General features: G+C 39.7%; 1 protein-coding gene and 1 pseudogene across 5 annotated transcripts in view; one reads left to right on the top strand and one right to left on the bottom strand.

The window, feature by feature from the left end:
* Positions 1 to 23,482, top strand: part of BICD1 (BICD cargo adaptor 1) — a 263,123-nt gene that overhangs the window by 57,623 nt on the left and 182,018 nt on the right. The gene's annotated exons all lie outside the window — the stretch shown is intronic.
* Positions 1,925 to 2,985, bottom strand: LOC148777667 (isoamyl acetate-hydrolyzing esterase 1 homolog pseudogene; annotated as a pseudogene). Its single transcript, XR_016037524.1, has 2 exons — positions 2,896 to 2,985; positions 1,925 to 2,725 (listed from the first exon to the last, which is right to left on the bottom strand). The product of XR_016037524.1 is annotated as an isoamyl acetate-hydrolyzing esterase 1 homolog pseudogene (transcript).

Genomic DNA, 23,482 nt, shown 5'->3' with positions numbered 1-23,482 from the left:
CTTTCTCACCTCCCACTCTTCTCAAAGAGGACCTCGAATTTACATTTGAATCATAAAATAAATCTGAGAATGCATACTTCTGTATTCTTGGTGGGAGGGAGAGTGAAGGTTTCAAAGTTCCAGTTCCCTGGTGCAGTTTTTTGTTCCTTGGTGTGTGTGTGTGTGGTGTGTGTGTGTGTATGCGAAACATTAGTTGCTCAGTTGTGTCGGACACTTTGCAACCCCATACACTGTAGCTTACTAGTGTCCTCTGTCCATGGAATTCTCCAGGTCAGAATACTGGAGTAGGTTGCCATTCCTTTCTCCAGGGGATGTTCCCAACCCAGGGATTGAACCCTGGTTGCCCACATTGCAGGCAGATTCTTTACTGTCTGAGCCACCAGGAATGCCCCATTGTTTTCTATGCAAGCCCTTTGCTTTCTACTTACCTGTTAAGACAGCCTCAATGAGCCTTCTGCTTAAAAGACCCCATTCAGGACAGAGGAACAAGGCCTCGTGAGGGACTCAGGGCAGGGAATGAAAGTCAGCTGCTCAGGGTGTTTCTAGCCTGACCTTGAGGGAGAGGGGTCAGGGGAGGCAGTCCTTGAGGCTGAGGTGAGAACAGTTACCTGGCATTTGGCTGACAGAAGCCAGAAAGTCAAAGCTGTGGATGGTCACTGGTAACAATGTTGAAAACTTTTTAGGCTCAGATTGCCTCAGCAACTCTCAGCAATGTAGCGATTTTTATATGAAACAATCATTAGGTTAGGTCCTGAGTGGATCCAAAATAGATTCATGAGAAGAATCCTGACTTTGTGCCCTGCCTGTTCTAAGGAAATGGGACTGCCTCCACCTGGAGTGAATCCTGGTCAGGAGCTTTCATTTCTGTGATACAAGTGGGCTCAGTGATAAACTCTCCTAAGTCTAAGGATCTGGGCTTATTTAACACTTCAGGCTCTGGAATTGTACTGGGAACTGTCACTTTCTTCATTAAAATTGTAACTGAAAAAAATATTTTAAGGAGAATAATATGTACAATAATGGTTACTCTGATACTTAGCAGGAACATAACATATAATTGTTGAATCCATTCTAGGCATTTAAAGTTTTATTCTCTAGGTTGGTGCCTTTTGAATTCTGTTACAGGAGCCTTCCGAGCAGGACAGATAGTGATGGGAGGGAAAGTGCAGCTTTACCTCAGTCTGACTTCTCTAGAAGGTTCTCTCTGAAGAAAAGTTTTCTCTACCAACCACATTTTGAAAACCACTTTTGTAGGCAAATGACATCTCATCCTTGGATCGCCTAGGTCACTGGAAGCTTTTATGGAAAGCTCTTCATGTTGCTTTAGCTTCCCAAAGAAACACCTTCACCAAATTGCGTTTATTTATTTATTTATTTTTAAGTAATTAATTTATTTTTTATTGGAGGCAAATTATTTTACAATATTATATTGGTTGGTTTTGCCATATATTGACATGAATTTGCCCCGGGTTTACATGTTTTTAAATTATATTCAGCTATTATACAAAAAGCACCTTTTCCTATGAAACCATAGAATATGAGTCCTCACATGAAATATATCTCTGAGTTTAATCCTAAATAAAACCTGTTTCTGACAATGCAAATGTGTGCTTGTGTGTGCTTACTTGCTAAGCCATGTCCAGTTCTTTGTGACCTCATGGACTATAGCCCACCAGGCTCCTCAGTCCATGGAATTCTCCAGGCAAGAATGTTGGAGTGGGTTGCCATTTCATTTTCCAGGGGATCTTCCTGACCCAGGGATTGAATCTGGGTCTCCTGCTTTGCAGGTGGATCCTTTACCAATTGATAATGCAAATTATATAATTATTTTATTTTTTATTTTTTTCACCAATCAATAAATATTTATTATCAACATGATGTACCTAGGTACAAAGCTGTCCTAAGAAAATTCTAATGATTTTATTCATCTTGGTGGCAGATAGATTAGCAAAAGATTTAAAATGATTTTTAAAAAATTATTCGACCACTTATCTTGGGGTCTTTGTGCACCAGCGACTTCATGTTCTGTGGAGAGACAGCAAGACCTGGTTCTCAGTGACGAGTGGTCCCCATCTCCCAGGAGACTGAATTCCGGTCTTGCTTCTGCTAAGTCTCGCCAGTAGGGGAGCAGAAAAGGCAGGGAGGAGACTTTCTTCTCTATCAAAGGCCAGAGATGGGAGAATACAAACGCATTTCCTTTTGGTGGTAAGTGTAGTCCGTCTGACAAATAGGAAAAGTCCTGACCGTCCTTCTGCATCAGGGTCCACAGGTCGAGCGCCTCAGCCCCGCAGTCCTGGGCTACTTGTAAACAGGCCCTGGCATATTCACCAACAACCGAGTTCAGGCGATTTAATTTGCAGCCTTGCTGGAGGCACTCCTGTGCCCACGCTGCCTCGCAGAGCGGGGGCGGTGTGATGAGGCTGAGCCTGCCCTCGGGCACATCCACGGACCGCAGGTACCGCACCATGCTCCTCAGGTTCGCCACGAACTCCTCCAGGGGCACGTGCTGCTTGGGGTTCTCGTCTTTGAGTGCACTGTCATTGGCACCAAAGAAAATTGTGACGGCCACCGGGCTGTCCAGCCCGCTCCCCTTCCTGATGAGTCTGGGGAGGATAATTTTGGCCTATCTGGTATTGTAACCTGAAAATCCACGATTCAGGACGTCACATTTTCTGACCAGCATGTCAGCCAGTGACGCTCCCCATCCACCCTGCTGGAAAGAAAACTTGGGGAACAAGCAAGGGAACATGTTACTTGTTTTCACTCCTTCCATGTGGCCCCAGGAGCTCCAATCAAGCCTTGCCTGAATTCCTTGACTGATCTCTTGCCAACTGATTAGGGAAAGGCCAAGCACCCTGGTTGCTAACACCTGGAGGCATCTCTTTCTGGATCAACCTGGGTGATGGAGTCTCCGAAAAGCAAAACCCGAGGCCAGAGCAGAGGGCTCCCGCTTGCCACAGCCTCGCATAGCGCCATGATGCCGACCAATTATTTTATTTCTGACTTTTACTTAGACATCCTGAAATTCTGAGCTACATTTTGTGCAGTTGCAGAAACGATGCTAACTTTTAGGACTAGAATATTTGTTTCTTCTTGTTCATTACAGATTTCCCTCTATTTTTATTATATTATTTCCATTTTTGTTATCTATGCTTCTTTGCAACCTGCCACAGATGCTTTTTGGGAATTAAGGCAGGATATAAATTCAATAAATAAAATATGTCTAAACCACTTAAACGTTTGAAACCTTTTTGGGACAGAGCCTAAGCATTACTCACAGAAAAGGATCTGGTTCCCCGCCTTCTGCAGAAATATTGTTTGTTCATTTCCTTGTAGTGTACTTTATTTTTTAAAGGTTACAGAACTTTAGTTAGCATAATAGAAGCCTCATGGATCTATATTTTGTGTTTACAGCAAGTGAAGCCTCACTTTCAAAATGTTACTTTACAGATTGTAGTTACTACTTTCCTGGACTGGCATATTTTGTATGTCCAAAATTTGGCAAAGAGTCTTATTGGTTTAAACATAGGTTAGTGGAGCATTGAATTTGAGAATTTGAAGTGACATAAGAGAGCATCTAGCCCTCAATGTCTGGAGACATTCTGGTTGTCACTTCTGGGTTTGGAGCTTTGGCATCCAGAAGTGAAGGCCAGGAATGCTGCTAAACACCCACAATATGCAGGGAAACTCTCACACCCAAATGTCAATACTGCTGAGGTTGGAAACCCTGATTTAGTCCAATCACAGTATTTCAGGCAAATTGAGGCCCACAGAGGTTAAGTGACTTGTCCTTCAAATATAAGATTTCAAATAATCACCCAGATTCATTCTTAAAATAGTAAAATGATAAGAAAGTCCTTTTTGAGACTGAGATCAAATCAAAAATGTTCACTATGGAAGAACAGCCTCTCTGTAGGTGCCTCTCTGTAGGAACATTGTACATACCTGCCCTGGTGAGCTCAAACATGGCACCTTGACTAGTTTGGACCAATGAAATGTGAGACAGACATCCCTCTCAAGTGGGAGTCATGGGAGCTCACACAAGGTGCCATGTTTCTTCTCCCTCTGCCAGCATGGTTGGCAGTGCTCCAGGCAGGGCAGGTCTGTTAGTCTACTCTCAGAGTCACAGCCAACTCCTAATGGGGATATGGTAAGAACTAGAAATTAAGACTTTACTGTCATTTTAAAAATGTAATCACGTCATAAATTGGGTCCTTAGGAAGGGTGATATATAGTATTCCCACATAGAACAAGATTTTGATGCTTTCCTTTCCTTTATAACTTAAGATCTACACACAGCAGTCAGTACTTTTTTCTTTTGCTACAGTACCTCACTCAGGGTACCCTTTCTTCTTGCCCATCTGGAATAAACAGTAAGGCTTACATCACAGTTATGTTATGGCTGAGCTAGCCATGTAAATGCTTTTCTTTTTTTGTTATTTATGTATTTTTATTTTTGAAATTAAAGTACTAAAACTGCTAGAACAGGGCACTAGTCTTTAAGATAGCCTTTTCTTTCCTTTCTCCCTTCTCTGCATCAGTTTTCCCTGCCTTCTTCCCTTCCTTATTTTAATATTTGTTTCTACTTAGGACTGAGTGGTAAGGTATTCATTACTGGCTGGCTTTTATCTGTCTCCATGAGGTAAGTGTAGAACAACCAGTTATCCAACGAGGACAGAGTCAGTGGCTGGTGGATTATTGTTAGTTGGGGTCACCACTGCTGCGGGGATCTTTGTGAGGGCGAGGGATTGGTTTTCTTTTATACTAGGTACTGGTGATAAAGAGAGGAAAAGACAAGGTTTTTTTACCCAAAAATCTTCGAGTCTTTTTTTACGGGGAATAGACTTGCCAGCAAGCTACTTTGCCTCTTTATCCCTAAACTCACTCTTGAATCTCAGATCATAGCACTTTGCTGTGGGAGAAAAAGCCCTTCCAGAGAAAAGGCAGTAGGAGAGTCAGAGTCCAGACCTTTCTTAGAGTAGATCTGGCTCCATTCACCTTCTTCTCACTCACCTCCTGCCCACCATTTCACATCTTTTAAAGGGGTGGAGAAGTCCCAAGGCTCAGGCCTTCTTACCTCTTTCCTGTGTAGAGAAGTATGAAGTGTTAAATCTCTTATGCTTTTGTGAATGGTTGGTGGGTAGGACAGAATATCTACTCATTCCTTCCTGTGCTTTGCCGGCACCAAAATTGGGGATACACTGCTAAATAAGACAGGCCTTATCTTTGCCTTCAAGGTGCTTATGTTCTAGACTTTAATTATATTAATCCCTATTCTATACTATGCCCTAGGCCAAGTCATTTTCTGTTGTGATTATTGTCTGTAATTATGCGTTGTTCAGTTTTTCAGCCAGCATCACCAGGTACGGTTATGCCTATATGGTTATGCTGTTGGGTTATGACAGCATAACCCAACTAATATCAGCAACGTAAAATGCATGAATTTACTACCTACCTCTGCGCTCAATTCTCTGGCCAGGGCTGCTACACCATTTAGGGCAGAGTTCTAATTGCCATCAGCTGCCTAACTCCTAGATACTAATTTCCTCTTAAATTCCTTAAAGCTCTATCCTGCTTACCTGATTAGCTATCTCAACACTATCTGTTCAGTTCAGTTCAGTTGCTCAGTCGTGGCCAACTCTTTGTGACCCCATGAATCGCAGCACACCAGGCCTCCCTGTACATCATCAACTCCCGGAGTTCACTCAAACTCATGTCCATCGAGTCGGTGATGCCATCCTGCCATCTCATTCTCTGTTGTCCCCGTCTCCTCCCACTCCCAATCCCTCCCAGCATCAGACTCTTTTCCAGTGAGTCAACTCTTCACATGAGGTGGCCAGAGTTTTGGAGTTTCAGCTTTGGCATCAGTCCTTCCAATGAACATCCAGGATTGATTTCCTTTAGGATGGACTGGCTGGACCTCCTTGCTGAGCCATGCCATGTGGGGCCACCCAAGACGGGAGGGTCATGGTGGAGAGGTCTGACAGAATGTGGTCCACTGGAGAAGGGAATGGCAAACCACTTTAGTATTCTTGCCTTGAGAACCCCATGAACAGTATGAAAAGACAAAATGATAGGATACCGAAAGAGGAACTCCCCGGGTCGGTAGGTGCCTAATATGTACTGGAGATCAGTGGATAAATAACTCCAGAAAGAATGAAGGGATGGAGCCAAAGCAAAAACAATACCCAGTTGTGGATGGGACCAGTGATAGAAGCAAGGTCCGATGCTGTAATGAGCAATATTGCATAGGAACCTGGAATGTCAGGTCCATGAATCAAGGCAAATTGGAAGTGGTCAAACAGGAGATGGCAAGAGTGAACGTCGACATTCTAGCAATCAGTGAACTAAAATGGACTGGAATGGGTGAATTTAACTCAGATGGCCATGATATTTACTACTGTGGGCAGGAATCCCTTAGAAGAAATGGAGTAGCCATCATGGTCAACAAAAGAGTCCAAAATGCAGTACTTGGATGCAATCTCAAAAACGACAGAATGATCTCTGTGCATTTCCAAGGCAAACCATTCAATATTACAGTAATCCAGGCCTATGCCCCAACCAGTAATGCTGAAGAAGCTGAATTTGAATGGTTCTATGAAGACCTATAAGACCTTTTAGAACTAACACCCAAAAAGATGTTATAGAGGACTGGAATGCAAAAGTAGGAAGTCAAAAAACACCTGGAGTAACAGGCAAATTTGGCCTTGGAGCACAGAATGAAGCAGGGCAAAGGCTAATAGAGTTTTGTCAAGAGAACGCACTGGTCATAGCAAACACCCTCTTCCAACAACACAAGAGAAGACTCTACACATGGACATCACCAGATGGTCAACACCGAAATCAGAATGATTATATTCTTTGCAGCCAAAGATAGAGAAGCTCTATACAGTCAGCAAAAACAAGACCAGGAGCTGACTGTGGCTCAGATCATGAGATAAGCTTAGTGTTGACTTATTTCTCAGCTATCAATAAGAACTTCAGCTTACAGGAACGTTTTTATAAATGCTTTCTTAAGGAAGGGAGGAAGGGTGAAAGTATGGAGGAAGACAGAAAGTAAAAAGAAAGAAAATAAGAGAAAGGAAGGGAGGGAGAGAGAGAAAGAAAAAGACAGAAAGAAAACAGAAAACAGCTAGGGAGTCATGCTCACCTAATTTTAACTTTAGAGTGTTGGCTCTTTTCTTACAAATGCAGTAGCTCAGAACTAGATCAAATACCCTAAAGTAATCTCTCACTCCATACACAATTCTTATCAACTCCTTAGAAATTATTAGCCACCTTTTTCATTTTAGTTTTCCTCTGAAAAATTATTTAAATACAGCTGACATCAAACATTTGAGAAACTTGCACATATTTGGGAATCAATAAATATTGACTAAAGGAATGTGAAGTCTATAGGAATCACTTATTCCACAAATTATCCCTCACCAAGATTTTCAAAAACTATTTTTGTTTTAAATCAGAAAACAAAACACAGAGAAACTGTCTGCTTCTTCCCACAGAGTTTTAAAACAGTTTTTGCATAATAATCTTGAACATATTTTGATCTTATTTATGGTTGACTTAAAAAGGCATCACAATTTTCCTTTGGGTATTTCATTGTTTTCCCCCATAATTCATAGATGTTCTTTGTCAATTATGAGTATTATAACTTTGTCTCAAAAATAGTTTTTCCTAGTGTGCTGCTGCTGCTGCTAAGTCGCTTCAGTCGTGTCCAACTCTGTGCGACCCCATAGACGGAAGCCCACCAGCCTCCCCTGTCCCTGGGATTTTCCCAGCAGAAGTACTGGAGTGGGTTGCCATTTCCTCCTCCAGGGGATCTTTACCACCCAGGGATCAAACCCGCCTGTCCTACAGCTACTGCATTGCAGGCAGATACTTTACCACCAAGCCATTGGGGTTTGTTTCCTTGGGTTTGCCTTTTCTGGGCATTTCATATAAATGGGGTCATATAATATGTGATGTTTGTGACTGGCTTCTTTCACTTAGCATAATGTTAATTAAGGTTCATACATGTTGCAGCATGTGTTATAGCAGTAGTTTCTTCCTTTGTTGCTAAAAATGTTCTATTGACAGGATATACCACATTTTGCCTATTCATTCATTAGTTGTTGGATTGTTGGATTGTTTCCACTTTTTGGTTATTGTGAACAATCCTGATATGCACATCACATGCAAGTCTTTTTGTAGACATGTTTCCATTTTTCTTGGATAGGTTCCTTGGAATAGAATTGCTAGTTCATTTTCTGGTTTTTGAGAAACTACCAAACTGTTTTCCAAAGTGACTACACCATTTTATATGCAATACCAAAGTTTTTCAGTTTCTCCTTTAACTTTTTACTCCCAATTTTATTAATGTATGATTGAGATATTATTTGTATCGAAGTATATTTTACATGCCGCAGTACTCAGATCTTACATGTACAATTCAGTGACCACTGTGTCAGTCAAGATATGGAACATGCCCATCATCTAGAAAGCCCCCTTGTCTCTTGCCCCTCAGATGTAATTACTGTTTCTATTCCTATCATTAAAGATTGATATTATCTACTCAAGAATATTGTATAAACCAACTCATAGAGATCTGCTCTTTTGTGTTGATTTCTTTCACTTACCATAAGGTTTTTGAGGTTCATCAGTATTACTGTGTTTATCTCAGTAGTTCTTTTTTTACTGCTGAGAGTATTTCAGCTTACAAATGCATCACATTTTGTTTATCAGTCTACCTATCAATGGACCTTAGTTTATAGTTATTAGGAACAAAGATACTATGAAGCATTCTTGTGTAAGTCTTTTGATGGACATGATTTTATTTTTCTTTTGTAAATAGGCAAGAGTGTAATTTCTAGGTCATAAGACAGTTGTATGGAATCTACTGATATGTATGTGACATTACATAATTCTATAAGAATCACAGTTTTTTGCCATACAACCCAGCGATCCCACTGCTGTGCATACATCCTGAGGAAACCAGAATTGAAAGAGACACATGTATCCCTACGTTCATTGCAACACTCTTTACAATAGCTAGGACATGGAAACAACCTAGATGTCATCACAAGATTAATGAATAAGGAAGTTGTGGTTGGGATTCTCAGTTATAAAAAGGAATGCATTTGAGTCAGTTCTAATGAGGTAGATGAACCTATAGCCTATTTTACAGAGTGAAGTAAGTCAGAAAGAGAAAGACAAATGTATATTAATGCATATATATGGAATTTAGAAGGGTGGTACTGACAATCTTACATGCAGGGCAGCAAAGTAGACACAGATGTAAACGAGACTTTTGGATTCAGTAGGAGAAGGCAAGGGTGGGATGATTTGAGAGAGTAGCATTAAAACATGTACATTACCATATGTAAACTAGAAGACCATTGAAAATTCAGTGCATGAAGCAGGGTACCCAAAGCTGGTGCTCTGGGACAAGCGAGATGGATAGGGTAGCGAGGGCAGTGGAGGGGAGTTTGGGATGGGGGAGACGCATGTATACCTGTGGCCAATTCATGTTGATGTTTGGCAAAAACCATCACAATATTGTAAAGTAACCATCTTCCAATGATAATTAATTTTAAAAAAGGATCACAGTTTTTGAAATATCATGTCTTTGGTTTTCTAAATAATTGTACGATTTCCTGATACATAATTTTATCTTTTATGATATTTTACCGAATATTTACCTACAAAGGTCCATATAGTCAAAGCTATGGTTTGTCCAGTAGTCATGTATGGATATGAAAATGAAAACATTAGTCATTCAGTTGTGTCTGACTCTTTGCAACCCCATGGACTGTAGTCTGCCAGGCTCCTCTGTCCATGGAATTCTCCAGGAAAGAATACTGGAGTGGGTAGCCATTCCCTTCTCCAGGAGATCTTCCTGACCCAGGGATTGAACCTGGGTTTCCCATATTGCCAGCAGATTCTTTACCATCTGAACCAACAGGGAAGCCCATTTGGAGAGAGCTGGACAATGAAAAAGACTGAGTGCCGAAGAATCGATGCCTTCCAGCTGTGGTGCTGGAGAGATCTCTTGAGGGTCCCTTGGGCAGCAAGATCAAACCAGTCAATCCAAAAGGAAATCAACCCTGAATATTCATTGGAAGGACTGGTGCTGAAGCTGAAGCTCCAATACTTTGGTCACCTGATGCAAAGAGCTGACTCATTGGAAAAGACTCTGATTCTGGGAAAGATTGAGGGCAAGAGGAGAAGGGGACCACAGAGGATGAGATGGTTGGATGGCATCACTGACTCAATGGACACGAGTTTGAGTGAACTCCGGGAGATGGTGAAGGACAGGGAGGCCTGGTGTGTTGCAGTCCATGGGGTAGCAAAGAGTTGGACACGACTGAATGACTCAACAACAGCAACAACAACTGAGTATTTATTTTCTTGTATAGAACTTCTTAAAAATTCAGTCATAATGACAATATTTGTCATTTTTGTTTTGTTGCTGATTTTAGTGGTTATGGTTTTGATGCATCATTTGGTATGATGCTTGCATTTGGTAAATTGTCTTTATTATATTTATTTATTTATTTATCATATTTATTTATCTTTTTTATCATTTTTAAGCTTTCCCTTTTTTTTCTAATTGCTGAGTTTTACCAAAATATTGTGGGAATCTCTCAGTGTCTTTTTGTGTCTCTTCTCTTTTTGTTGATTTTAGTAGATTTCCTGAAAATGAACTATTTTAGCATTCCTGAAATAAATCTTACAAAAGACAAAAAATAAGAATAGGATTCTACAGAAGAGGAAATCTAAATGACCAACAAACATGAAAAGAGGCTCAGCCTTTGTTTTAGTAAGAAAAATGTGTATTAAAGTAATGTTGAAATACTATTGTTTATCTGTCAGATTAGGAAAAAGAGTGATGATACCTGGTGCTGGTGAGAATTTAAGAAGAGAACACACTCATATTTACTGGAGGGAATGTGAATTACTACAGCCTTTTGGGAAAGCTATCTGGGAAATACTTAAAAATAATATATACAATTAATAGATTATATATCTAAGATCTATGATCTAATAATTATAGTTTCTGTTTATGTTGGAGTAGCTTTATATTTTTCATGAATTTTACGCCATGTAATAGTTGAATTTGATATTGGGAGTGAGTGAGACAGTCTTAAAATCAGAACATTGAGTTCTTGAATAGCTAATGCTAACTCTGTTTAGCATATAAAGTGACAGTACATATCCAGGCTTTTGATTGTTTTGAAATAACATTATAATAAAATTCTAATTATCAGGTCATTATTTTTATAGTGTAATAAACACTAGGATTTTGTATAGTAAGGAGAATGAATGAAGTAAGTATTAAAGAGTGGCATCCTTTAAGAAATTTATAATAGAAATGATAATGGTCTTCCGAAATGGATAAGTCCAAGAGTTAATGAGACATTTGTTTTGTAAAGGAGTCATTAATGTTTATAAGTTTAAAGTTTTCTACATGTACATAAAAGTTTCTCGTATTGCATGTGCCTGGCTTCTAGTAAAAATGTTTTACAATAGGAAAGAAAAAATGCTTTATTTTTCATACTTTTTAAGTAAGTAATTTAAAGATGGCATATGTTCTTTATTTTCTACAATTCTCTTTTTTTAACATTGTATATTTTTCTTAAACTGTGCATTTTCTCCCCTTTAACATATTAGATTTCTATTTATTTAGACTTAATGTATTCAGTAATAGTAGTAATAGTAAGGTTTGGATTAAAACTCCAGCTAAACTTTATATTCTTCAATATTAATATTATGGGTAGTTTTTCTGTTCACATTATTCAAATAAAATAAAACTTCTTAACAGTTTTAAAAAAAAGGATCTATCCTAAAGAAATAAAAGTGCCAGGATTCAAGTGTATGTATGCAAAGTCCATTTTATGTTATTTTTCTTAATGCCAAGAATTAAAAAATATCTAAAGCCCATAAGTAAGAGAATGGTTGACTAAAATCCATACCATGGAATTTATACAGGTAATAGAAAGAATGAGCTAGATCTTTATCTATTGGTTAAGAATAGTTTCTGAATTTTTTAAGCAACTTATTTATTTTATTTTTGGCTGTGCTGGGTCTTTGTGCTGCATAGGATTTCTACAGTTGTGAAGAGCGGGGCCCGCTCTCTAGTTGAGGCACACAAGCTTCTCACTGCAGTGGCTTCTCTTGTTGCTGAGTGTGTGCTCTAGGGCTTGAGGGCTTCAGTAGCTACAGCACAAGGGCTCAGTAGTTGTGAGGTCTAGAGCACAGCCTCAATAGTTGCGGTGAATGGGCCTAGTTGCTTCTTGACATGTGGGATCTTCCTAGACCAAGGATCGGACTCATGTCTCCTGCATTGGCAGATGGATCTTTACCACTGAGTCACCAGGGAAGCCCCCTAGGATTTATTTTTTAGTGAAATAAGCAAGTTGCTGAGTAAATATGCTATGTACATTTTTGAAAATATACATAATATAAAACAAATTTTATAAGACAAGCATTAATATGCATTTGTTTAGTTGACTGAAAAAATACACATCAGAGTGCATTTAAGTGAGCTAAGCCTTATTTGGGGCAAAATAAGAACAAGCTGAAATCAAGATTGCTGGGAGAAATATCAATAACCTCAGATATGCAGATGACACCACCCTTATGGCAGAAAGTGAAGAATTGAAGAACCTCTTGATGAAAGTGAAAGAGGAGAGTGAAACAGCTGGCTTAAAACTCAACATTCAGAAAACTAAGATCATGGCATCTGGTCCCATCACTTCATGGCAAATGGATGGGGAAACAATGGAAACAGTGACAGACTGTATTTTCTTAGGCTCCAAAATCACTGCAGATGGTGACTGCAGCCATGAAATTAAAAGACACTTGCTCCTTGGAAGAAAAGCTATGACAAACCTAGACAGGATATTAAAAAGCAGAGACATTACTTTGCCTACAAAGGTCCATCTAGTCACAGCTATGGTTTCTCCAATAGGCATGTATGGATGTGAAAGTTGGACTATAAAGAAAGCTGAGCACCAAAGAATTGATGCTTTTGAACTGTGGTGTTGGAGAAGACTTTTGAGAGTCTCTTGGACTGCATGGAAATCAAACCAGTCAATCCTAAAGGAAATCATCCCTTAATATTCATTGGAAATACTGATGCTGAAGCTGAAGCTCAGATACTTTGGCTACCTGATACAAAGAACTGACTCATTGGGAAAGACCCTGATTCTGGGAATGATTGAAGGCAGGAGGAGAAGGGGACGACAGAGGATGAGCTGGTTGGATGGCATCACTGACTTGATGGACATGAGTTTAAGCGAGCTCCAAGAGTTGGTGATGGACAGGGAAGCCTGGCGTGCTGTAGTGCATAAGATTGCAAAGAGTGGGACACAACTGAGCGACTGAACGGAGCTGAGGATTGTAGCCAAGGAGACACCATTTCAGGTAGCTCTGAGAAACTGCTCCAAAGAGATAGGAGAGAAGGTCAGTGTATATGTGATTTTGGGAAAGGGGGAGTACATGTAATCAGGCACACATCTTTTTGCAGTAGGTTTCTGCTAGTTTTGTGAAAGTTAATGCTAGTCATGAGGAGCAGATGCCACTGAAGGATTTTAGAGATGTTAAGAATTGGGCTCATAAAGTAGTCTCCGAAAAATATCTATCTGAAGACCTGTTCTGCAAGTATTTCCCAGAGCACAGAGTGCCTCATTCCTGACCTCCACCCTGAACTCCTTTCAGGGGGTGTTGAAGGTCAGCAGCAGCAGCGGCTCTTAATTGGATCCTTGTGGAGGTAGGTGGCAAGTGCCAATTTGCAGGTGAGTGTTTACAGTCTTACAGGCAAGGGAAAAGATTCAAACCTGTCCACTGGGATGCTAACCCTGGTTTTCTGGCTGGAGGAGTGAGGATGGCTAAGGAGAAAGGGAAGGAGCTGAGTTTTTATTTAAGGGAAACAGGAGTTCAAATATATTGAAAAAAAAAGTGATTTTAAAAGAGTCTAAATATTTATATAAAATAACTTCATATAATGGTAAAAATTTGGAAACAGCATTAATATTAGTGAAGTTATTTGAAGCTGTTATAAATAATGATATAGACGTGTTTAGAATGTATATCAAATGAAAAGATTGCAGAAGTGTATACATATGATGATCCAGTTTACAAAGTAGATTTATATATATATGCTAATGTGGTTTGTGATGGTGGGCATTTTTTGGTTTGTTTGTTTAATTTTATAGAGAAAATGCACAAAAGTTATTTCTAGGGATATGAACTACTAAACCACTGTAGTCTGTATTACCTGAATTATACTCTTCCTGGTATAACTGTAATTTCATTTGGTCACTTAGATTTAGTCATATCTTTAATTTGTCTGGAAGGCTGCTTGAGGGGAATAATAACTTCTGTGTGTCACTCAGAACTCAGAGCAATTCTGATTCATAATATCAAGAGATCACCATTGTACACAGCCTAAAGGAGAGAATGGGCTCAGCATCAAAGAGATCAAAGCAGGAGGTTTAAAAAGAGCAGGTCATGGTGAAAGTATGACTGACTGCAGTGCTGGCTGCCTGCCGTTGTGATTATAAGTCTTGACTGCAGTTCTCACTGGGACTTAAGGTTCAGTTCCTGGGAAAAGAACAGAAAGGTGACATAGGGCAGGACCAGGGTTAAGTGGAACTAATCTGTTTGCCAGGTCAGCAAATCAACCCCTGATTTACAGAAATTTAAGATTGGATTTTATTTAAGTTTGATTAACTTCAGTTTGAGTCATTCTGGAGATACTACAGACCACACTCCAGTGTTCTTGCCTGGAGAATCCCAGGGACGGGGGAGCCTGGTGGGCTTCCGTCTATGGAGTCACACAGAGTCGGACACGACTGAAGTGACTTAGCAGCAGCAGTAGCAGCAGACAGACCACAAAGCACGAATCTCATGACTTCAAAATATTAAGAAGTCAGGTAGGTTTGGTTCTCGTGCATGTGTGCTAAGTTGATTCAGTCTTCTCCAACACTTTGCGAGTCTGTGGACCATAGCCCGCCAGGCTTCTCTGTCCAAGGGATTCTCCAGACGAGAATAGTGGAATGAGTTGACATGCCTTTCTCCAGGGGAATCTTCCTGACCCAGGGATCGAACTTGCATCTCTTACATCACCTGCATTGGCAGGCGGGTTCTTTACCACTTGCACCACTTGGGAAGCCCTGATTGGTCCTCAGTAGTCTCTACATCTGTGCAGGAGCCTGGGAACTGGCCAGGTTGGTAAAAAGCAGGTAGCCCTGCCCACTGCTGATGTAGGGAGTTGCTCTGTTACTGCGGTAACTGTCCTGGAGCACTGCAGGCTGGCATCTGGGGGTCACTCAATTCAACACCTTTCCCCTGGGATGGGTGAGGCTTTGTCTTGCATTGTGTGTAAGGGGCTTCATTTCCACTAAAATCGTTGTTCCTTAGATAAAACAGCACACCATTTGTAACAGAGAGCAGCCACTTCTTTCCGCATATCACAGGAATAAGCTTTGGAGAGTAAAATATTAACCAGTAGAATGTGAAGTACTTCATAGTTATTTTAAGCCCACTGAAAAGTAAATAATTCTTTAAAAGGGATTACTCCACAAGCGAACGTACTGTGCTTTGCATTTTTCTGTAATCTGTTTATGCCTTTATAGAAACCGCAGGCCACACCTCAAGTGATAAAGCAGTTTTGCAGAGAAACCCATTTACACAAGATTCCGGATGCCATTTCCACCAGAAACAATTCCAAGAAAATACTTACATTTTAAACAAATGATAAAAGCAATTTCTCAATGATGTGTGCATTGCACGATAGAAACTGTTATTGGTGTATTTACCAATCCATATTAACTAAAGTTAAAGCCAACAGAAAATATTGACCCCTTTTTAAAATAGGTAAAACATATTTTGAAGTAAATTATTTTTCTTCCTATTTGTGCCAGTGCTTAAAATCTAATGATAGGATAGTACAGGAGTAAAAGAAGCTTTCCTCGACTCTCTTAGGGTCCCTGACAGGGTCTGAAAATTAAACTAACAAAGATTAACAGGAGAAAAAAATACAAATTTATTTAACATATATTTTATGTGATATGTTTATCAGGAAGTGAAGGACCGAAGAAACTATTATACCTGAGTATTTTTTATAATAGTATTTTGAGTAAGTCTGGTGAAGTGTGAACATTTGTGGAGAAATATGGTGGGTGAGAATATGAGATTACTGAAGTAAGCTGGGGGAAACTTAGCAAGGACTGTTTCTTTGGATTCTTCTGGGTCCCTCTGTGTCCAGAATGAAGGATGTGCCTTTCTACCCACGTAAGAAGGGCGTGTCTCACATGAGAGTTTTATGACCTTCCCTGCCTTTGTCACTTTCTCAAACTCCTTTATCCTAAAATATTTGATATACCAAGGTACCATATTTTCAGATAGCATGTACTGAATCCCAACAGTAGGTTAAATAGTAAAGGAATTTAAATTTCTGCTTTCTTGATACTAAAACTATGAAAATAAGCAAAATATTTTAATAGCTATAATACTGATTTTTTAAAATATATGTATATATGCAGTTTGTGTATTAGGCTGAAGTAATCCATATATTGGTAATAGGACTAAAGGGGAACCTAAAGTGGAGGATTCCCCTCTACCAGGCAAAGAAGCAAGTGAAAGTGAAAGTGAAAGTCACACAGTCGTGTCCGACTCTTTGTGACCCCTTGACTGTCCATGGAATTCTCTAGGCCAGAATACTGGAGTAGGTAGCCTTTCCCTTCTCCAGGGGATCTTCCCAACCCAGGGATCGAACCCAGGTCTCCTGCACTGCAGACAGATTCTTTCCCAGCTAAGCCACAAGGGAAGCAAAGCCCTGTATATTCACTGAGCCCAAACCAGAATTTCTTTCCAAATACTTCCTTTCCCTTATTCAGTACACAGCTGCTGATGTCCAGATGTGGGCTTCAGTGCTTCAGAGCTATCAGTTTGGCCTGATAGCTCTAGTGTGCTCAGAGAACCCTGAGGATTTCTGTCTGGACCTTGAGGTCACCCACTGAGATTGTCTTCCAAGTCTGCGTTCCCCACCTTCCTCGTGGATGTGTGAGTGTCTTTGATATGTTCTGGAAAAGCACCAGCTGCACTCAGCTGTCAATCTAAAGAGGGACTCAGATGCCTTAAAATAGGTACCTGGTACACGTCTACTTACAATTCTGGAGTGAGGCCCTTCTCTTGATATTTCCTGTGGTCATAATTTTTGTTTCTGAACTTTATCAGATTTCCGAAGATACTTTTCCCTTGAGTCTCTTCATTCCCTTCTGCAAAGGGTTTCCTACGCAAGGTTACCCTCATCCTGATGCAGGTACACAGTCCCCTAGAGGAGTCTATAATAGAGCCTTTCCTTCAGCAATTCACAACTGGTATCAAGAGGTTACATTTTCCTCCTAAGCGTCCTGCTAAATCAAATACCATACTACTTCCAAAAGGTCAGCGTTTGTAAACATTTTATTAATAATAAAACTGCATTTATTGAACACATTTTTTTAACATCCATTATCTCATGTAATCCTCACCATAATGGTATTAAGAGATATTTGCTTTCTCAGTCTGGGATGGCAGTGACTCCTCATTCCTGTGTATCCCAGCTTTTAACAGATTGTTACTGTTACTAAATTTTTAAATGTGCATGCATATATATATATACATACACATTTAAAAATTTTTTTCTACTGTATTTTTAGAGGAGTTTCAGGAGGTAGAAAAAAAATGTTTTTAATCCGTCTTTACCCAGAAGTTGAAATATTATCTTTCACAGTAGAATCAGAAGTGAATTTAGAAATATTTTTGGCATTTGAACAGATGTATAAAAGAACTAAAGAGTTGTTTATGAAAGATTCCACTTTTTATTAATTTGTCAAATTGAATGCTGTGTGTGTGTGTTCAGTCGCTAAGTTGTGTCTGACTCTTTGCAATCCAGTGTACTGCAGCACCTCAGACTCGTCTGTCCTCCACTCTCTCCCAGAGTTTACTCAAATTCATGTCCATTGAGTCAGTGATGATATCTAACCATCTCATCCTCTGCCATGGTGTATAGTCATTCTGGCTATAAAATGAAAAGAATTATTTTAGACTTGATTTTTTTTCTAATTAACATTTGAAATCATTTGAAGTTACTATTAGGAGCCCTTCATTTTATGCATATAAATGCGACACGACAGCTGGTTATCTTATGCATTATAGGAAGGATTATGTTTTAGCACATTTTCAAAGTCAGCTAAGCTAATTATAAAGAAAATATTTTTTACTTACTGGCTTTTGGAACATAATTCAATTTTCTTAGCAAATTTTGCTTATTATTGGGATGTACTTGTAATTCTAACAGAAAAAAAGACACTGACCTATGTAATTTTGGGCTTTCCTGGTGGCTCAGATGGTTAAGAATCTGCCTGTAATTTGGGAGACCTGGGTTCTATCCCTGGGTTGGGAAGATTCCCTGGAGAAGGGAATGGCAACCCACTCTAGTATTCTTGCCTGGAGAATTGCATGGACTGAGGAGCTTTGTGGGTTACAGTCCTTAGGGTCACAAAGAGTCGGACTTAGTGTCATTAAATTTGTCTCTTTACATTTATTTGTACCTCATCAATTTAGCCAAAACAAAAGCAAAGCTAGAAGTCCCTGCAGCAGATTGCGGGGGAAGAGGTATTTGCTGATGTTTCTGCACTGTAAGACCCTGGAGTCTGGTGGAATTATGATAGTAATTGCTCTAAGATGCATTCTGTTTACAAAGACTAATGTTGCAGCTGTTTTTAATTAGCTGCTGCAAATGAAAAATTGCCGGTGTATGCTTGTTAGATCTAGTTAAACTTACTCCATTCCATATAAAGGAGAATTTAAAGATATCAGTGTAGAAGAGGAAACTGTACATTAACAATCAGCTTCAAGGAAAATTTATTGAAAATGAAAGTCTCTCGGTCGTGTCTGCCTCTTTGCAACCCTATTGACTGTAGTCCATGGAATTCTCCAGGCCAGAATACTGGAGTGGGTAGCCGTTCCCTTCTCCAGGGGATCTTCCCAACCCAGGGATCAAACCCAGGTCTTGCTCATTGCAGGTGGATTTTTTACCAGCTGAGCCACCAGGGAAGCCCAGGTTCAAAGAGGTTGTTGGTAAATATCTGAATATACCCTAATGATCTTATGGGAAGGAGAAAAACTCAATTTCCTAAGTTACAGACAATTACATTCTGTTTTGTAGTTTTCCAGTTTTTATTTATGTAAATTTCTGTCCTAAGCAGATGATTCATTCCCAGAGACAAAGATCTTTGCAGTCCCCACTGTCTGACACTGTGCATAGAAAATACATGAGATTTGTAGTATTTCCGTTCATGAGAAGTTTTAGAATTGTTTTGAGAAAACCAAAAGGTTTGAAATGAAGGAGAATTAAAAGTATTATTATAATTTATCGTGAAATTTGGTGGCTATCATCCACAGAGCTTTATTTGTTCAATGGATTTGAAAAAAATCTGTTAATTTTCTTATTTTCTGTGTTTCTACAGACTTTGAGGCCATTTTACTATTAGTTGAAAAGAAAGCTGACATTTTAGGTTCTTGTAAGGTGAAATCACTCAGTCGTGTCCTACTCTTTGCAACCCCATGGACTATAACCTACCAGGCTCCTCTGTCCATGGGATTTTCCAGGCAAGAATACTGGAGTGGGTTGCCATTTCCTTCTCCAGCGGATCTTCCTGACCCAGGGATTGAACCCGGGTCTTCAACATTGCAGGCTGACACTTTACCATCTGAGCCACTCTGATGGTATCTACTGCAGTGCCTTGCATGGAGAAAACATATTTAGTGATTTGATTTCATGGTACACTGTACACTGATCTCTTGCTACTCTGTGGCCTTGAATAATCAGTAACTGACTGTAACTAAAGTATTATATGAAACATGATCGTTTTCCATCCTAGGTGAATACCTAAGGAGAATTTGCTTAAAATAACAGCAAGGAGACTTAGACTTTAGGAAAGCAAAATGAGAATGATAAAAATCCTTTTGCTGTAGATGCAGAGAAAGCCTTCGACAAAATTCAACATCCATTTATGATAAAAACCCTCCAGAAGGTGGGAATAGAAGGAACATACCTCAACATAATAAAAGTATATATGACAAACACACAGCAAACATTATCCTCAATGGTGAAAAACTGAAAGCATTTCCCCTAAAGTCAGGAACAAGACAAGGGTGCCCACTCTCACCACTACTATTCAGCATAGTTCTGGAAGTTTTGGCCACAGCAATCAGAGCAGAAAAAGACATAAAAGGAATCCAAATTGGAAAAGAAGAAGTAAAACTTTCACTGTTTGCTGATGACATGATCCTCTACACAGAAAACCCTAAAGACTCTACCAAAAAACTACTAGAGGTAATCAATGAATATAGTAAAGTTGCAGGATATAAAATCAACACACAGAAATCCCTTGCATTCCTATACACTAATAATGAGAAAATAGAGAAATTAAGGAAACTATTCCATTCACTGTTGCAACGAAAAGAATAAAATACTTAGGAATATATCTACCTAAAGAAACAAAAGACCTGTACATAGAACACTATAAAACGCTGATGAAAGTAATCAAAGAGGACACTAATAGATGGAGAAATATACCGTGTTCGTGGATTGGAAGAATAAATATTGTGAAAATGAGTATACTACCCAAAGTAATTTATACATTCAATGCAATCCCTATCAAGCTACCAACGATATTTTTCACAGAGCTAGTAGAACAAATAATCTCACAATTTGTATGGAAATACAAAAAATCTCGAATAGCCAAAGCAATCTTGAGGAAGAAAAATGGAACTGGGGGAATCAACCTGCCAGACTTCAGGCTCTATTACAAAGCCACAGTCATCAAGACAGTATGGTACTGGCATAAAGACAGAAATATGGATCAATGGAACAAAATAGAAAGCCCAGAGATAAATCCACACATCTATGGACACCTTATCTTTGACAAAGGAGGCAAGAATATAAAATGGAGAAAAGACAGTCTCTTTAACAAGTGGTGCTGGGAAAACTGGTCAGCCACTTGTAAAAGAACGAAACTAGAACACTTCCTAACACCATACACAAAAATAAACTCAAAATGGATTAAAGATCTAAATGTAAGACCAGAAACTATAAAACTCCTAGAGGAGAACATAGGCAAAACACTCTCTGACATAAATCACAGCAGGATCCTCCAAGGCCCACCTCCAAGAATATTGGAAATAAAAGCAAAAATAAACAAATGGGACCTAATTAAAATTAAAAGCTTCTTCACAGCAAAGGAAACTATAAACAAGGTGAAAAGACAGCCTTCAGAATGGGAGAAAATAATAGCAAATGAAACAACTGACAATCTCCAAAATATACAAACAGCTCCTTCAGCTCAATTCCAGAAAAATAAATGACCCCATCAAAAAATAGGCCAAAGAACTAAACAAACATTTCTCCAAAGAAGACATAAAGATGGCTAACAAACACATGAAAAATTGCTCAACATCCCTCATAATCAGAGAGATGCGAATCAAAACCACAATGAGATACCGTTTCACACCAGTCAGAATGGCTGCTATCCAAAAGTCTACATGCAATAAATGCTGGAGAGGGTGTAGAGAAAAGGGAACCCTCTTACACTGTTGGTGGGAATGCAAACTAGTACAGCCACTATGGAGAACAGTGTGGAGATTCCTTAAAAAACTGGAAATAGAACTGCCATATGATCCAGCAATCACACTCCTGGGCATACACACTGAGGAAACCAGAATTGAAAGAGACACATGTACTCCAATGTTCATCGCAGCACTGTTTATAATAGCCAGGACATGGAAGCAACCTAGATGTCCATCTGCAGACGAATGGATAAGAAAGTTTTGGTACATATACACAATGGAGTATTACTCAGCCATTAAAAAGAATGCATTTGAATCAGTTCTAATGAGGTGGATGAAACTACAGCCTATTATATAGAGTGAAGTAAGCCAGAAAGAAAAACACCAATACAATATACTAACTCATATATATGTACTTTGCTGCTGCTGCTGCTAAGTCACTTCAGTCGTGTCCGACTCTGTGCGACCCCATAGACGGAAGCCCACCAGGCTCCCTCGTCCCTGGGATTCTCCAGGCAAGAACACTGGAGTGGGTTGCCATTTCCTTCTCCAATGTGTAAAAGTGAAAAGTAAAGTGAAGTCGCTCAGTCGTGTCCGACCCTTAGCGACCCCAAGGACTGCAGCCCACCAGGCTCCTCCATCCATGGGATTTTCTAGGCAAGAGTACTGGAGTGGCTTGCCATTGCCTTCTCCAATATATGGACTTTAGAAAGATGATAACGATAACCCTGTATACGAGACAGCAAAAGAGACACAGGTGTATAGAACAGTCTTTTGGACTCTGTGGGAGAGAGCAAGCGTGGCATGATTTGGGAGAATGGCATTGAAACATTATATTATCATGTGTGAAACAAACCACCAGTCCAGGTTTGACACATGATACAGGATGCTCGGGGCTGGTGCATGGGGATGACCCAGAGGGAGGATAAGGGGAGGAGGGAGGTGGGAGGGGGTTTAGGAAGGGGAACTCATGTACACCCGGGACAGATCATGTCAATGTATGGCAAAACCAACCAATATAATATTGTAAAATAATTAGCCTCCAATAAAAAAAAATCCTTTTGCTGTAAGACTCCTTTTGTCTGAAACTTTGGAAATAAGTAGATAAATTAGATAGCTAAATCACTTGATTTCTTGATTTTCATTGTTATGTGAAAAGTTTATGAACCCATTAAATTTTCTTCAAACTTCAGCATTTTAGAGACTTGAAACAGCAAAGGTTTAACTCTCATGCTCTACCTCCATTGTAGGAAATTTAAGACTATTAGTACGTCAGTGTCATTCTGAGACATGAGCTGAAGGAGCAGTCCCGCTCTGAGGGAGAAAAAAGGTGGAAACATGACACATCTTAAAGCTTCTGCTTGAAAGGGATGCATGTCATACCTCACACATTTCCAGACCCAGTCAGAGGGCCACTCTGGGGATGTGTAGTCCTACAGAGAGGAACAGTGAGGCTTGGTGTCAGTGGGTCAGGGATGTATAATTATTCCATGGTGAGGGGCAATGAATACTTTCGAATAAGGACATAGTCTATTACAGTTATGAAATCTTGAGACTTGCTATAAATAAGTTCTCATCTGTTTGTGTGATAAGATCTAAATGTTGCTGACTTCTATGGCAGAGATAGCCATGGACAGAGGAGCCTGGAAGGTCACAGTCCGTGGGGTTGCAAAGATTAGGACACGACTGAGTATACTCACCACCTCATTTTATTTTTTTTGTCGGTCTATTGGAAGATAACCTTTCTCAACCCCTTTACATATGCGTGGGGTGAGGAGACTATTTATGCCCAGTGGATTATGGGATTATGGGAATGGCGGAGAAGGCAATGGCAAGCCACTCCAGTACTCTTGCCTAAAAAATCCCATGGATGGAGGAGCCTGGT

Source organism: Moschus berezovskii, chromosome 6 (assembly GCF_049115385.1).
Source record: "Moschus berezovskii isolate FMDL1 chromosome 6, NW_MosBer_1.0, whole genome shotgun sequence".
In the NCBI taxonomy this organism is placed as follows: domain Eukaryota; kingdom Metazoa; phylum Chordata; class Mammalia; order Artiodactyla; family Moschidae; genus Moschus; species Moschus berezovskii.
The sequence above is the reverse complement of the archived record's forward strand: the minus strand, read 5'-3'. Positions and strand labels throughout refer to the sequence as shown.